At 44.2% G+C, this 12933-nt stretch overlaps 1 protein-coding gene across 2 annotated transcripts in view; it reads right to left on the reverse strand.

Annotated features, from left to right (window-relative positions):
- Positions 1-5943, reverse strand: part of capn5b (calpain 5b) — a 45997-nt gene extending 40054 nt beyond the window's left edge. Inside the window, exon 1 of one of the 2 annotated variants that reach the window (XM_058628185.1) lies at positions 5735-5943. The gene's annotated coding sequence lies outside the window, so the exon portion shown is untranslated. The remainder of the gene's footprint in view (positions 1-5734) is intronic. The other variant, XM_058628186.1, reaches the window with a different exon arrangement.
- Positions 5944-12933: the final 6990 nt, after the last annotated feature.

Below are 12933 nucleotides of genomic sequence, written 5' to 3' on the forward strand. Positions count from 1 at the left end.
GACAGATGATACCGCCTTAAAACAACAGAGTCATGATTCAGACACAACAGGTCCTGCAGTGGAAAGAGAGGGAGAAAGAGAGGTGAAAAGATGGGGGAGAAAGCCGTTCAATCAATGTTCAATACTCAGAGGAGCCAGGTCACAGGAAAAGTGCTGCTTCCAACAGATGGGAACACAGTGTGGACACAATATTACAGTGTCTGATGCAGAGCTTATAAATCAGCTGCTAAAGTAATGTTGGGTAACGACAGATAACTCAGAATACTTGCTTTCTCCTCGTTTCTGAGTGTGTGTAAGTCGCGTCCTCTGGTACTGCACTGAACAGTATTACACGCTCACTGACTTGTAAGATTTGCAGGGAGGTCAGAAAGGACGAAACAACCCTAATAGAGCTGCGGTAGCTGACACCGCGGAACCAAAACGACGCCATTTTGGCAGGAAGCGACGCTGTTCAGAGACAAAGACATACAGTATAGAGGCAGCATATACAGTATGCCAGTCAATATGTCGGACAACTCGTCTCCTCAGCGGCTGTTTTCATAAAAAGTGAAGAAGGTGGACAGATGTTTTGTGCCAGGATGATGAAACAGTCAGTGACAGGCTAATGGGAGAACATTTCCACCAGAACACCAGAGACCATGAGGACAGCAGAGGTGGATCACTGCTATAAAACACACTCAGGTATTGTCATTAATCATGATGCTGAAGTAAGCCGAGGGCACTGTGCGCTCTCTTACCAAGTCTTGCTGATTTAGCGTTGGATGCTATTCATTACGCTACTTTACACTACATGCAGTCTTCCCGTAAAAGTATCAAATTCATGCCAGTAAACAGTTTTCCCGTTTGCTATAGGAAAATGCATAAAGACTCAAAATCACCAAAATTCTGATAAAGAGACTTGAATTCAAATAAATGCTGTTGCTTATTTATCCACGTTGCAGGCCACAATGCAATTGCTATAGGACTTAGAACAAGACTCTTGTTGCCTGTTACCTTTCGCTGCAAGTTTGCAAAGTTGTTATAAGTCTCCCATTAGGGAGCCCTAAGCATGCACCCTTTTCACCTCAAATTTTTAAAAAGGCCACGGAGACCCCACATCTGTCTGCACCATCCCCTGCTAGGTCGCTCTGCTTCCTTGCCATTAGTGATGCGCTCACTAATTTATTCCAGAAAAAACCCAGGTTAGCATCCAGATTTGCAGCTTCCCAGTCAGCAGTTAAGACAAAAACTTAAGGGAAGCGTAACCTTCAACAATTTTACAGTTATTGCTGATGTTTAAGTGTGTATATATAAAGTCTTACTGGATTTTAAGACACACTATGACATTTTAAAACCTTTTTCTATTTGACAAAGTTGGGGGCACAAGCTTTCCCTTAACTGCCGACTCAGCGTCATCACAAACTCAACAACTAATTAACTTAAATAGCTTGTTCATTTTACATGTTTTTTTTTGTGTTGCGTGAGTGTCCTCTGGAGAAGAATGAGGGAAGGTTTATCAGAAAGGTGAAGATGTCAAAATGCTGCAGCTGTTTAGAAATATCTGTCAATCAAGTTCTGTGATATACTGCTTGATCTCTTAACGCTTGAAACTGGCACTGGTACCGTTCATTTTTCAGGAGCGTTTCCTGCCAACATGGCAGTGTGAGCAAACTCAGTCACGTGACATTCAGGGTTTTATACCAGTACTATTCCTCCTACGATCTCTGCTGTAATAGAACAACACATACTAAGTATCCAGGTCCAGACTTAAGATTACTTTTTTTTTATCTATTATTCTGTCTTGTTTTATCCAGAAACTAAGATTGTTCCGTTTGAATGATTTTTATGTTTATATAAAGCAAAGACACCAGAAAATATTCACATTTAAGAAGCTGAAAACTGATTCATCGATTATTAAAATAGCTGGCGATTCATTTTGTAATTGTTGCAGCTCAGAGTCCAGACTGCAAATTGATTCTGCTTCACTGGGCAGTGAACAGGAGTTAACATTCATCTGGTTCAGCTGGTGCTGTGTGGCACTGTGCAGTGTCATAGTGGACTATTGGCGCTTTACCACTACACAGGTCCAGCACGACTCAACTCAGTACCTGGTACTTTTTTAGTACCTGCTCTGGTGAGGTTCCAAGCGAGCAGAGCCGATACTAAACAGGACGTCAACAGACTACAGGCCACTGATTGGTCAGAGAGTGCTCTCACTGGAAGAGTCATGAGCATGACGTCCATCATGAGAATCAAACCGAACAATGCCTAACTATACATGTAGATCAATTAAAAAGACTTAAAAGTCCTGAGTTAATCACCAATATTTAGCAAGAACATTTCTAAAATCTCAACAGAGGAGTCCTGTAGTCAGGAAGTACTGAACGATTATGTGAACAAATATTTTTAATCAATTGCTTCTTATGATTCAGTTACACCGAAAACAACTGCTTTTCAAGTCACTAGTCTGTGGGTTTGTGTCGTGTGTAAAACGACGTCATGGCAGTTTCACGCAGCCGTGCTGTGATGACTCTGCCCACGTTGAGGAGGTACTATAGTAATGGAAAATGATAACAAACCGAGTTGAGTCGAGCCACAGTTCTCTTCATTCATTCATTCTCTACTGTCGTAGGGCTGCTGTAGCCAATCCCAGCTGACATAGGGTGAAGGCGGGGTCACACCCTGGTCACCAGTCCATCACAGGGTAAACAAACCATTCCCTCTCACACTCACACCTACAGGCAATTTAGAGTGTCCACTTAACTTCTTAATATTTTTGGACAGTGGGCGGAAACCAGAGAACCCAGAGAAAACCCACACACACGGGGGGGACATCACAAACTCTTGTGCGAGCCACTACACCATGTGTGCCCATAAACCACAACAAACTTGAACCATCCCTATTATGTAATAAAGGACCTAACAACAACAACAACAACAACAACAAGGCAACAACCTGCAGGTGCTGCACTGTGAAAACGATCAACTGTGGCATGAGCCCAGGCACCATGGAGAGCGCCTGACCTTTTTACCCAGTAAACCAGCACCATGGACAGCGCCCGCGTTTCAGCACCAACAAACCAACGCTGTTTTCTGCCTAAACAAATGGCCAGGGAACAAATCAAAACATGTTATAGTTACAGTATGTGCAGAATCAGCACACTCTCAGTGGCAGTGTGTTACTTTAACTGTTGTTGCCAGGCTGTTGCTACTGACTGTAGGCCACAGAGTTTTGTCACTGACAAATTCAATGCTGCTGCACTGAGCGAGCGCATGAAGGAGTCAGCCAAGAAGCTTTCTTATCCCCTTTAAACCAAGGACGTGTTGTTTTTAAAGAATCAATTTTGCTGTACAAGCACAATTTTAATTTTCATGTATCACAAATTTTTTTTTGTTTTTGTTTTATGCTTTTGCAGCATCTTATTCTGCAACGATTATTTTCAAAATCGATTAACCCGACGATAATTGGGTCCACAAAATGTCAGAAAATGTCGGTAATTGATTAATTGGTTTGAGTGTTTGTTTGGAATTGTAATTTCAGCTTCTTAAATGTGAATTTACTGATTTATTTGCTCCTTATGACAGAGTTATTCATTAAAACTGAATCATTTTGGTTTGTGAACAAAACAAGACATTTGAGAACATTATTTCTAGGATTGGTTGGAAAACACAGTTTCGGCCATTCTATGGACCAAACAAGTTAACGATTAATCAAGAAAATAATCGTTAATCTCAGCGTTATTACAGGATGATCTCAAACAAGTAAATCCACCTGTATGAGACGCCACTCTTTCCCCAAATACTCGATTCTTGCGGCAGAATTGCCAAGCTAAACATTCAAGCAAATGCTCGACATGAAAATGGATGAATATTATGGGCTATAATCACAATATCAGCACCTGGAGTGCCAGACAAGACTATAATGATGATGTGTGTTCGAGGGAAACACTTCCAGCCCCAACGGAAGCCGTGATTACAACTGCTCGCAAACCTGCATCACACCATTAACGGGCTCAGCAGGCAGCGACAGATTCTGGCGGTGTTCTGGTCAGAGATCAGGGAGGATCAGAGAGTGTATGTGGTGATGCTGGTGGTGGTGGTGGTGGTGGTGGAGGAGGAGAAGGAGGAGGAGAGTTAGTGACTGATTGAGTCTGCTGCTACTGACAGGCTGATTACACTCAGAAGAGAACAGGGAGCAGTAATGCACCAGTATACCAGGGAGAGAGAGGGAGGGGTATGCCAGACCTTTCCTCATCAACCCCCCCCCCCCCCTCTTCCTCCTCCTGCATCAGGGAGGAGGAGGGCTATCCCAGCTTCCCATCCTCCCAGCATCGTGATCTCCTCTCTGCAGTGTCTTCTCCTGTTGCCAGTCACCAAGGGCTTGGCCCATGTCATGACATCCAACAAAGACACTACAACAAAGCTTCCATACATTTGGATTTCATCAATGATGAAACACATCAGCCAGAGCATACAGTACGTGCAAAATATCAACAATTGTTTTTTGCTACAGGATGCACTCACTCACAAATTTAATGTCATTATTAAAGATTTTTTTGAGGTTCAGACACATTTTTAAGAAATAATAACACCGTCTGGACACATATTAGAGTGAGACAATGGGGTTTTTGCTTTAATTTTGTCAACTGAGGTCAGATGTCCAGTCAGACAGACACAAGAGACCTCTATTGCACTCTCAAAATAATTTGTGCTGTATGAGAAGATTATTATTAAATCAGACATGGTATGTAAGGCATGTGTGGAGATAACAGTTGTTTTCATAATCTATTCATCTTTTTTGGTCCATAAAATGTCATAAAATGTTGATTACTGATTCCCAAACCGAAAAAACTATGACTTTAAATGATTTATTTGTTGTATAGAGCAAAAAGCTCATTTAGGAAGCTGAAAAATCAGAAACTTGTATTTATTAAAACAAACACGAAAACCAAGTATCAAATTAGCTGATTAATCGATTAATTGTTGCAGCCCTGGTTAAGAGTGTAGTACTCTGATATTTCAGTGGCAGGGAATCCCCATCTACAGGACCTATAGCAGTCTCTGGATCCCGCTTTCAGAAATATAACGCACACCAAATGGTGTAAATGGCTGCTTTCAGCACGGGCATTTGCTGTTAATGTGCACACATCATTCCCCTCTTGGTGCTCTGCAGAACAATACACTTGTGAGATGATTAATTTATTACTCCTCATGCAGTGGAAAACAGACTCCAGAGACAGAGGCGGCACAAACATCAGACCCTGACAACAAAACTTAGAAATCCCTTCACTTTGCACATGAAGGAATTAGTGCTAAATTCTAATTTATCATCCTGAAGAGATGTAGATTTGTTTTTCAGCTCTGGCATCACACATGTGGCTGTGTTTTTCCTGTAAATCATTATTATTTTGTAAGCAAGATGGATTGTTTTTAAATAAATAATAAATGTACCATATTTTTTAATATCTAATTAACAGCCGTGTCTTGTGCTGGATAAGAAAACAGAGCAGAGCAGTGAACAAGCCTGAACTGCGGCTCTAAATACCCGATATATTCCGCTATTTAGCCAATTTCACACGGGCGCATCCCGGTGCTTTGGTAAATATCTGCCCGGACACAGAAGCCACACATACGGGTGAGATAGTAACACGATCCTGGCATCTTCTGAGAACAAGCTTGCGGTTCTCCAGCAGCCTCTCAAAACGCACCTGCTTCCCCGGGAGAAAGCGATGCGGAGCGGTTTCACCGCGGTTACCTGGACTGAGGCCTCTCCCGTGGCAACTCTGTTCCCTCTCGGGTCCTCCTCCGGGGGTCCAGCCGGTCCGGCTCTCGCTCTCCTGGGGCTGCTGGGGTTCCTCGCCTCGCTCGCTCGCTCTCCCCTGGTCCGCTGGCGGAGCTCCGCTCTCCTCCTCCTCACCTCAGCAGCGTCAAGCTGCCGTGGAGCCCATCGGGAGGCGGCGGAGGAAGCAGGAAGCTCCCTTCTCCTGATTTCAAAATAAAGGTTTTTATTTACAATAAAGTGCACGAGTTTTGCAAAAAATATTTCATAAAAACAGCTTTAATTGATATTCCTATAGTTCTACATGGGTATGATGATTTACGTTTGAACATATATTACAACAATACTCAACAAAACTCACTGTAAGTTAATTGCAGTACCTTTCTGTTATCAATCGTTAATCGTTTTTTTTTTATTATTAATATTTCAAGTGAGTAACTTGACTATAAGTGGTGAGCTGCTGTGCAAGTGATTTATTTTAAGTGCCACAAGGGGGAGTTAGCATTTTTCCGGTTATTTCAGGAATATTATAATCCGATTTTTCTTAATATTCTAATTTTAATGTTCACAAAATGCATCCCAAGATGAAAAAACATTTCGTGCCATATTTGGGTACGTAATGATTTTATTTATAAAACAAATAGATAATAAAAATCTCAAAAAAACCATGTTTTTCTTGATAACGTTTCAAACGTCAATGTCATTAATTTCATTCTTTACACCTGTGCTTTCCAAACCATGACCTGGTGGTGATGAAGTACTGTAATCTGCTTTGGAATAAAAGTGACATTTCCACATAGTTAATATAATATAAAGTATGTAGCTATAACCTTAAAATAAACAGAAATGGTACAAAATGAGCTAAATAACACAAAGTTGTACTTCAGTAAATGTATTCGGGTATATCCATGACCAGTCGAGGGAGGTTGATAAATCTCTATTTTAGACTTGTGTTAGTTTCAGAAAAAAATTGAGCAAGCCGAATTCACTATTAGCAATTCGTGCTTGCACAAAACCTCTGGTTTTACTGATAAATATCAATAAATCACTTTTATACAGTAAAGTGATAATTCTCTGGGAAGTCTTGTCGCAGTACAGTAACAGTTAAACGTTTGTTGTGCTTGTGTTGGATATATAAGATAAACGATATCGCCAGAAAGTGTAATTTCTCCAATCTTAAAAACAGGATAGTCTGCTAAATTATTAATGTGTTATAAGTGATATTTTAATCAATTTACCACGTAATTAGCTAATTAGCTTACCTCAACTGCCTGGCACCTGTTTCTACGTCAACGCCGCCATTTTGAGTCTCCCAAAAACCTTACCGGAAAATAACTTTTCCGCAGTAAAAATAAGTAAAAACCCTTTTAACCCGCTGAATTAACCAATTAAGAAATAAAGCAGCACAAAGAAGCAATGTGTTCCTTAATTTTGAAGGTACATACCGGAAGTACAATATTTTCCTCTGTCAAGCATGCTGTCAAGCTGTAAAAGTGGTCCTCGCTCGGAGGAGGAGGAGGATGGGGGGGAGGAAGATGCTGCAGACTGCGCATGCGCGGAGCAATCAGGCCTGCTGTAAATCCTCTTTGTTACAAATAACAAGAGGAAGCTTTGTGCTGTAATTAAGAGAAAAATATCCACCTAATTACAGCCCGAGGAAAAAGAATATACAGCCACTTTTATTCTAGATTTCTGTGTCAGGAACAGAATTGTTCAGACAGCAAAAAATAGTCCTGACTGGAAGATTTTTGAATAAATACAAGAAAGGAAATATATTCTAAATAGTACAGGAAATGCCTTGTTTACTCCACTTTGAATAGAACAATAATAATAATAAAAAGAATATCTTCATTATCCCTGAGCGGCAGTTTGCTGCACAGTCAGCAGTTGTCACACACACATGCATCCAACAGGCAAATAAACATTTGTTGATGAATATTAAAACACACTACAGGTGACAACATATTGATAAATCAGAATAAAATGAAAAATACAACCCATTCACAGTGTTAAACAGTACAATGTCCGCAAAAACATATCTAAAATTATGGATTTTATTACCTGGTCAAACAATATCTTGAAATTAGCTGGTAATTAATTTATTTTCAAATGTGAACGGTACACTTTTTAGCTGTATATCATTTAATAAATAAAGTCAAGGGGTTTTACACTGATGTAAACACAGATTTAACTTTTTCTGTGTAACATCCATTCCTCTGCGCCACCTTGTGGCTAAACATCAACACTGAAGTCATCATAACTTAATCATAAGTTCTCATTTTCAAATGATTATTAATACTATTATTGGAATTTGAAGTCGTGTCAGTCTTGACTGTGGGTTATGGGGACCTCTGCTGGTGACGTTAGGTGCTCTTTATTTAGGCAGGGTAAAAGTTTTCCACAATATGCATTCACACACTCAGCTAAAATAATAATTATAGCCTAAGCCTCCTTCTCCCAAACAACGAGCTGTTGTAGATTCATTTAACAAAAATAAATGTATTACATACCGATGTATAAAGAGAACGGTATAATATGTATGAAAATACGCTACTTTTATTTTGAAATATTTACACTTCAATTCCGCTTCCGGTCCGTCCGCCGTTATATTGATAATTAAGAAACGAAAAAAGGAATTAGCAAAAAACAAATTTGGGCCGTTATTTCATTTTGTTTGTTTTTTTCTCTTTTTTCTCTCGTTTTTTGATGCTGACAGCAAACTCTGTTTTTTGTTTTGTCAGAAAGCGCGTCCAGCAGGTGGCAGCATTTCCTATAGGTGGTTTTTTTTTCTTTACTCTGTTCTAGCAAAAATGTTTTTAATACAATGAGTTATGCATTTTCAACTGATTTAATTTTGTGTTGTAAGTATTAAAACGCCGGTTTGCAAGTCAGTTCAGTGAAATATAAATTTCAGTGTGTCATCTTAACACAATGAGTTAGAATATGAGAACCGGATCTCTCTCTCTCTCTCTCTCTCTCTGGTGTGGCGGCAATATCAATGCGCAGTAGGTGCAAATAGTCTTGAAATTTGATCTAGATCTGATAAGGAATTGAGAATAATAATATAAATAATTTCTCCACTCTGCTGCTATTCCCCATGAATAGAAGAGGGGAAACAACAACACCAACAAGGTTGACATCAGTCAATGACGGTGAAAAGGCAGGTGGCGGATGACTACTTTCGTCAGTGAGACCATTTGAAAACTGTTCACTAACTTTAATTGGCGGGGCAGGTGCAGCTGCGGAGTACTTCGGTTGAGACACAGGTGAAACAAGGTGAGTAATTGCATTTCTAAAACCTTTACATTTTAAGGTCTGTAACGATAGTTTAACGCAGCCTGTTAATGCAAGTGGATAAGTTACTGTGCTGTTTGTAGCTGCGTTAGCGCTATGAAAGAGGCTCTGAGTGTCAGTAATTAGCCGTGGCCCGTTCACTGCGCGTGTGGCGTCGTGTCAACAACTATAATAGCTGCTTCACTGAAAGAGAGAGGATTTGAGGATGTTTAACTTACCCGGCACCAGGGCGTCCGGTAATAGGAGGAACTCGATAGGATTTAACAGGTTCAGTGAATTTTGTGACTTTGGAGAAGTGGAGAATTAATAACATTTTCATTGTCAGTATGATGAATTCATGAAGACTGTCTATATTGCATGAAATGTCTATTCAAATTCAGGAAATGTTTGTGGTGCGTTGATGTCAAGGTGGTATCCACTGTTAAATTATATAGTTGGCTACCTAAATTTCTAAAACTTTTTTTTTTTCAGCATCGTCTCTGGATGTCTCGTCTCTGGTCGTCTTGTCTCTGCTCATCGTCTCTGGTCGTCTCATCTCTGCTCATCGTCTGGTCGTCTCGTCTCTGCTCATCACCTCTGCTCATCATCTCTGGTCACCTCGCCTCTGGTCGTCTCGGCTCATCGTCTGGTCGTCTCTGCTCATCGTCTGGTCATCTCGTCTCTGCTCATCGTCTGGTCATCTCGTCTCTGCTCATCGTCTCTGGTCATCATCTCTGGTCGTCTCAGCTCATCATCTCTGGTCGTCTCGGCTCATCATCTCTGGTCATCGTCTCGGCTCATCATCTCTGGTCATCGTCTCAGCTCATCATCTCTGGTCATCGCCTCTGCTCATCATCTCTGGTTGTCTCATTTCTGCTCATCGTCTGGTCGTCTCGTCTCTGCTCATCACCTCTGCTCATCGTCTCTAGTCACCTCGTCTCTGGTCATCATCTCTTGTCGTCTCGGCTCATCATCTCTGGTCGCCTCGGCTCATCGTCTCTGCTCATCGTCTCTGCTCATCGTCTCTGGTTGTCTCATCTCTGCTCATCGTCTGGTTGTCTCTGCTCATCGTCTGGTCATCTCGTCTCTGGTCGCCGTCTCTGCTCATCGTCTCTGGTCGTCTCATCCCTGCTCATCGTCTGGTCGTCTCGTCTCTGCTCATCGTCTCTGGTCACCTCGTCTCTGGTCATCATCTCTGGTCGTCTCTGCTCATCACCTCTGCTCATCATCTCTGGTCACCTCGTCTCTGGTCATCATCTCTGGTCGTCTCTGCTCATCACCTCTGCTTGTCGTCTCTGGTCACCTCGTCTCTGGTCATCATCTCTGGTCGTCTCTGGTCATCGTCTCTGCTCATCGTCTCTGGTCGTCTCGTCTCTGCTCATCACCTCTGCTCATCGTCTCTGGCCATCATCTCTGGTCGTCTCGGCTCATCATCTCTGGTCATCGTCTCTGGTCATCTCGTCTCTGCTCGTCGTCTCGTCTCTGCTCATCGTCTCTGGTCACCTCGTCTCTGGTCATCATCTCTGGTCGTCTCGGCTCATCATCTCTGGTCATCGTCTCGGCTCATCATCTCTGGTCGTCTCGGCTCATCATCTCTGGTCGTCTCGGCTCATCATCTCTGGTCGCCGTCTCTGCTCATCATCTCTGGTCATCGTCTCTGCTCATCGTCTCTGGTTGTCTCATCTCTGCTCATCGTCTGGTTGTCTCTGCTCATCGTCTGGTCGTCTCGTCTCTGCTCATCACCTCTGCTCATCGTCTCTAGTCACCTCGTCTCTGGTCATCATCTCTTGTCGTCTCGGCTCATCATCTCTGGTCGTCTCGGCTCATCATCTCTGCTCATCGTCTCTGCTCATCGTCTCTGGTTGTCTCATCTCTGCTCATCGTCTGGTTGTCTCTGCTCATCGTCTGGTCATCTCGTCTCTGGTCGCCGTCTCTGCTCATCGTCTCTGGTCGTCTCATCCCTGCTCATCGTCTGGTCGTCTCGTCTCTGCTCATCGTCTCTGGTCATCATCTCTGGTCGTCTCTGCTCATCACCTCTGCTCATCATCTCTGGTCACCTCGTCTCTGGTCATCATCTCTGGTCGTCTCTGCTCATCACCTCTGCTCGTCGTCTCTGGTCACCTCGTCTCTGGTCATCATCTCTGGTCGTCTCTGCTCATCGTCTCTGCTCATCGTCTCTGGTCGTCTCGTCTCTGCTCATCACCTCTGCTCATCGTCTCTGGTCATCATCTCTGGTCGTCTCAGCTCATCATCTCTGGTCATCGTCTCTGGTCATCTCGTCTCTGCTCGTCGTCTCGTCTCTGCTCATCGTCTCTGCTCATCGTCTCTGGTCGTCTCGTCTCTGCTCATCGTCTCTGGTCACCTCGTCTCTGGTCATCATCTCTGGTCGTCTCGGCTCATCATCTCTGGTCATCGTCTCGGCTCATCATCTCTGGTCATCGTCTCGGCTCATCATCTCTGGTCGTCTCGGCTCATCTCTGGTCATCGTCTCGGCTCATCATCTCTGGTCGCCGTCTCGGCTCATCGTCTCTGGTCGTCTCGTCTCTGGTCATCGTCTGGTTGTCTCTGCTCATCGTCTGGTCATCTCGTCTCTGCTCATCTCGTCTCTGGTCGCCGTCTCTGCTCATCGTCTCTGGTCGTCTCATCTCTGGTTATCATCTCTGGTCGTCTCCGCTCATCATCTCTGGTCGCCGTCTCTGCTCATCGTCTGGTCATCTCGACTCTGGTCGCCGTCTCTGCTCATCGTCTCTGCTCATCATCTCTGGTCGTCTCCGCTCATCATCTCTGGTCGTCTCGGCTCATCGTCTCTGGTCGTCTCGTCTCTGCTCATCGTCTCTGGTCACCTCGTCTCTGGTCATCATCTCTGGTCGTCTCGGCTCATCATCTCTGGTCATCGTCTCTGGTTGTCTCATCTCTGCTCATCGTCTGGTTGTCTCTGCTCATCGTCTGGTCATCTCGTCTCTGGTCACCTCATCGTCTGGTCGTCTCATCTCTGATCGTCGTCTCTTCTCTGGTCGCCGTCTCTGCTCATCTCGTCTCTGCCCATCATCTCTGGTCGTCTCTTCTCTGCTCGTCGTCTGGTTGTCTCTGCTCATCGTCTGGTCGTCTCGTCTCTGCTCATCTCGTCTCTGGTCGTCTTCTCTGCTCATCGTCTCTGGTCGTCTCATCTCTGCTCATCGTCTGGTCGTCTGGTCTCTGCTCATCGCCTCTGTCGTCTCATCCCTGCTCACCGTGTCTGGTCGTCTGGTCTCTGCTCATCGTCTCTGGTCATCTGGTCCCTGCTCATCGCCTCTGGTCGTCTCGTCCCTGCTCATCGTCTCTGGTCGTCTCGTCTCTGCTCATCGCTGGTCTGGTCTCTGCTCATCGCCTCTGGTCGTCTCGTCCCTGCTCATCGCCTCTGGTCATCTGGTCCCTGCTCATCGCCTCTGGTCGTCTCGTCCCTGCTCATCGTCTCTGGTCGTCTCGTCTCTGCTCATCGCTGGTCTGGTCTCTGCTCATCGCCTCTGTCGTCTCATCCCTGCTCGTCGTCTCGTCCCTGCTCATCGTCTCTGGTCATCTCGTCTCTGCTCATCGTCTCATCCCTGCTCACCGTGTCTGGTCGTCTGGTCTCTGCTCATCGTCTCTGGTCATCTCGTCTCTGCTCATCGTCTCATCTCTGGTCATCTCATCCCTGCTCACCGTGTCTGGTCGTCTGGTCTCTGCTCATCGTCTCTGGTCGTCTGGTCCCTGCTCATCGTCTCTGGTCGTCTCGTCTCTGCTCATCGCTGGTCTGGTCTCTGCTCATCGCCTCTGTCGTCTCATCCCTGCTCGTCGTCTCTGGTCGTCGTCTCGTCCCTGCTCATCGTCTCTGGTCATCTCGTCTCTGCTCATCGTCTCATCTCTGGTCATCTCATCCCTGCTCA

The sequence above is a fragment of the Solea solea genome, chromosome 4 (genome assembly GCF_958295425.1).
Source record: "Solea solea chromosome 4, fSolSol10.1, whole genome shotgun sequence".
NCBI lineage: Eukaryota > Metazoa > Chordata > Actinopteri > Pleuronectiformes > Soleidae > Solea > Solea solea.